Source organism: Nelusetta ayraudi, unplaced genomic scaffold (assembly GCF_046127955.1).
Source record: "Nelusetta ayraudi isolate G7.1 ecotype Tasmania unplaced genomic scaffold, CSIRO-AGI_Nayr_v1 ptg000023l, whole genome shotgun sequence".
NCBI classification, from domain to species: Eukaryota; Metazoa; Chordata; class Actinopteri; order Tetraodontiformes; family Monacanthidae; genus Nelusetta; species Nelusetta ayraudi.
The window spans coordinates 2042907-2047500 of record NW_027466073.1 but is presented as its reverse complement, the minus strand read 5'-3'; the positions used below and the strand labels follow the sequence as shown (position 1 = coordinate 2047500).

At 42.9% G+C, this 4594-nt stretch overlaps 1 protein-coding gene across 2 annotated transcripts in view; it reads right to left on the bottom strand.

Moving 5' to 3' along the window:
• The window catches only part of LOC142889655 (zinc finger protein 507-like), a 14253-nt gene extending 11346 nt beyond the window's left edge, over positions 1-2907 (bottom strand). Inside the window, exon 1 of one of the 2 annotated variants that reach the window (XM_076028446.1) lies at positions 2765-2907. The gene's annotated coding sequence lies outside the window, so the exon portion shown is untranslated. The remainder of the gene's footprint in view (positions 1-2764) is intronic. The other variant, XM_076028447.1, reaches the window with a different exon arrangement.
• Between the last annotated feature and the right edge of the window lie 1687 nt (positions 2908-4594).

The following is a 4594-nucleotide window of genomic DNA, read 5'->3' as shown; positions in this document are numbered from 1 at the left end:
AAACATCTGACCATTCACACACACACACACACAGACATTTTAAGAGTGCATTTTTTTGGACTGTGGGAGGAACCTGGAGAACCTGAAGAACCAATGTAAGGCGGATTGGAAACTGTAGAATGCTCGAAGGGGTGTGTGTGTGTGTGTGTGTAAGAATGGGTGTATGTTTGTTGAAGTGGCCACTTGTCCAGGGTGTCACCCTGCCTTCACTCCATGACAGCTGGGAGAGGCTCCAGCCGACTCCTGGATGCCATTAATTGAACATTGCGTTGTCTACTAGAATCCCATCTGCATATTTTCAACCTGTTACAATCCGTACATTCCTCTGGCAATACATGCAGTGTTTCCGCTACATTCATTCAGCAGTGGTGCGGCGCCATCTCTAAATCCCAGCTGCCGCTCTGTCAAATTTCTTTTTACTTGGTTCATTTATTTTTTTATCGTCGTAAATACACCACCGCCGCACGTCTCCACCTTCACAGCAGCGTCCCGCACTAAATTCACACCAGAAGCGTCAGCTGAGCGTACGTGTAGACGCAGCGGCTCGACCGCTTCACGCGACGACTGCAAGATCGTGCAACAATCCGGGCAGTTTCGTGTGTACTTAGAGAGGACAACAGTGAAACAAAACTCTTTTGTCCGTCCCAACAGTGTCTCAGAGTATCGATGTGTCTAAAAAAGAAAAAATAATAATAAACCAAACTGCTGGCATCCTACAGAATGCAGGTATTTAAAGTATACATGCATTTTATTCATCATAGTTTCAGTTTCAAAGTGGGGAATAATTACTCGTGAGGGTGTGCCATCAGCTTGACAACTTGGGCAACATCTTAACGGAGGAAAGGCAGACTTATTACGGCAGCAAGATTACTCATCAGACTTTTTGTTTTATTTATTTTCTACTTTTATATTTGCCCTTTAAAGATGGTAAGGGTTAAATAAATGGGTTTGAAAAGTAAAATCTGCCGTGAATTCTTTTGTTTACGCCGCCACAGCTCCCCCCCCGCCGCCTGACCCCGCTGCTGAAAACAATCCTAAGGGAAACACTGACATATTCACATTTATCATTATTTCACACCTGCACTTCATAGCAACAGTTCAATTATTCATTGGCACTATGTATATATACATTTTATATAATGTGTATATACTGTACATTTGTATTTAATTCACTGCTAAGCACTTCTGGTTGGCTGCATTTTGTTGCTCTGTACTTGAAACGTGCAAAGACAATAAAGTTGAATCTAATGGAAGTGGTTCTCACTGCCACCTCACAGCAAGTTCCATTACAGGCCTGGGACCTTACTGTGTGGAGTTTGCATGTTCTCCCTGTTCTCTCTGGGTTCTCCGGCTTCCGCCCACACTCCAAAAACATTCATGTGAGGGGAATTGGAAACTCTAAATTGTCCGTGGGTGTGTTTGTGAATGTGAATGGTTGTTTGTCTCCAAGTGGCCCCGCGATGAATTGGCCACTTATCAAGGGTATGGAAAGCAGATGGATGGATGGTTATTGAAACCAAGGTAAAGAAATTGGCATGGCATCAAAAACAAAACAAAAAAAAAGGAATGCGAAACACACAACACAACAGAGTGCAGCGCAAGACCATTTAAAGTTAATGGATGATGACAAAAAAATGCAAATGCACAATGGTTCATGCACACTCAACAAGTTAACTGAAGTGAAAAATAATAAAAAAATAAAAAATAAAAAATTAGGCCAAAAACCTACAACACATAAAACTTTTGGCTTTGAGTCATGAACAAACACTCAAACACTAACGAATACTGATCACTAGTCTGACGCTACAAGGATCACATTATCCCATCACGCTTTGCAACACGAGCACACGTGCATCTGTTTATAAACTCGAGATCGAGGAACTCATGCAGTTTCTCTTCTGTCCATTCATTCCTGCTGATCCACCACATTTATTCCCCTTTTTTCACTTTCGCGCCCAAGAACTTCCCATTCTACTGCTTCTTGCGTTGGCTGTTGTTATACAGCAGCATTTAGGGCGGAAGCTAACAGCAAGGCAGACGTCATTAGTTCATTAATAATCGTATAAGGTAAGATATGCGATATTCATATCAATTGTGAAGTTGTGTTAGCTACCGCCTGTTTGAATAATTAGACAGCTAAAGGAAAAAAAGAAAAAAGAAAAGGCAGCTGCCATGAACGCTGTACGCTGTGAGAGCAGTCTTTCGTGGTGAGGTGGAACATGGTGGTGACATTCTGAGAAGCCTTCAGAGGGGAGATATTCTCTGGGTCTCGGCTGTGCAGACTGTTACCAGTCAGTGCAACCTCCCTGAAGTCTGGGCCAGTCTCAGATTAACACCTGCCATGTCCAGCTTCTAAAAATATGACATCCACCGCCACAGCCCCCCGGGGAGGAATGGAGTTACACACAGCCCTCCCGGCCAGTACACACAGCCCTTCCGGCTAGTACACACTTGCCATCCCGGCTAGCCACACGGACGACTTTAAGTAGAAGTTTGCGGACATGCTCGAGCTGCAACGGCGGCGTTAAAATAGTGCCCGTAAATAAAGCGCAGAGATGCGGGGGATGTTGACACCGAGGCAACAGGACCTCCAGAAAGCTAATTAGTTAGCATCCTGACACGGAGAGACGCACGCGTCGCCTGGTGCTCGCATCAACACACACCAATGTGCAAAGGGCGTTTGAACGACGTTTTTTTGGGGACGTTAATAAGTGACCAAAAAGCTGGTGGTCGTCTTTAAATGAGGTACAATAAAACAACTCACTTAGTGACGCGGACACACGGTGGCGCTCTTTGTCCTCACCACGTCAAAAAGTTCTCGTCTTTATCCGCGAGCCATAAAAAGTCGCCTCCCTCTCTCCCACACTGCAAAATGGCGAGGATGGGGAATCAGTCACGTGACCCGGACTCTTGGTCAGGTGACCCAGCGAACGCCGTTGGTTGGTTGACAGTATGCTGCCTTCGCCTGTAGCTCGTTGGTTGAAACGGAACCGTGTGGTGCTTTCAGGGACGCGAGCGGCGAAACGTGGACGTGTGTTTGTCAGTCGGTACTAGTGATGGGCGATAATGTAATTTTTAAATTCGATACATTCATCATTCATCTTCTATACCCGCTTATTCCTATTCAGGGTCACGGGGGTCTGCTGGAGCCTCTCCCAGCTGTCTTAGGGCGAACATTCGATACGATATTCGATATTTTTGAGGTCGATATTGCGATATCGATATCAAAACACTTTTTAGTTTGTATTTTTTTTTTCCCAGTTAAAAAAAAAGTTAAAAATCACAAGACACGTGTGGCCTTTAATATATTTATTACAAAAAAGAAAAACAATGAGAGAATTTAAATAAATATAAATATAGAAATGATAAATAAATATAAAGTGCAATAAATGAAAATATAAATAATAACTAAATAAATGTCATTCAATTAAAAAATGATACAAAATATGATAAACTTTGTAAAAAGAAATAATTATGGATAAGTATAACTTAAAATCACAATGAAAAACAAAACCTTTGAAAAACATTTTTTCAACACCCTGAAAACAAATACTGTCAGGAAAACATAAACATGTCTAACCTTAGTTTCTGTTTTTTGTTTTTTTTTTAATACATTTTTTTTTTTTTTTGTCTTACCGTGTTGACATGATTCGGCGGAGCTTCCGCCTTCCCCAGAAGTGTCACAAGATTGCATGCGTGACGCGTCTTATCAGCGATTCAGCAGATGTTTTGGAGGAGTGTGGAGGATACTCCCGCTGCTCGTTCACCTCTCCTGGATACTGCCTCAGGTGTGCGAGGTGTTGGTCACGCCTCCATAACATCTGCTGCACTGTGATAAGGCAAACCTCTTCAGTAGTTAACGAGCCAACGATACTGCGCATTGAAACACAACTGAACCTCTTTTAGACACAATTCCAGAAAATGTCAAACATATAAAACAATACTACGGTCATGTGAATAATATTGGGTAGATTGTAGTAAATACATTGAATATAATTTAAGAAATATTTTATATGATATAAAGACACATATCTTTAGCTTTAATTTTAACTACCTTATTTTAGAGGATTATAAGTTCTTGCAATTAAGGGGGAGTAAGTGACTGAGGCTGTGTGAGTCAAATGCAGTGATTTATTTTAGTGTGACAAAGATAAACCTTTACACTTACATCCCGTTCTGTTAGGAGGGGTGGGTTCAGTGTGCACGACTCATGTGATGTCTGGATGTGGAGTGGTGAGGGTTTTCTCTCTGAAGCCTCTTGTCTACTAGAATGAGAGCGTTGTCACTGTTTTTTGAATGCGGCGTCGTGCAATCGATCTGCATTTAGTCCCTTCTCCTCGGACCAAACCCAGCGGGGTGTCACACCGACCGGCAAGCTGCACCCCCTCTGCTTTCACCGCTGCGTGTCTGCTGACGTCATCGCGCTGATATCGCGTAGATGAAGTGCGACAGAATCAGGAGTCCGGCGGTGGCTAGTGTTCTTAGTTGTTGGCCACTTTTGGCTGTAGAATCATTCATTCATTCATTCATTCATCTTCTATACCCGCTTATTCCTATTCAGGGTCACGTGGGTCTGCTGGAGCCTCTCCCAGCT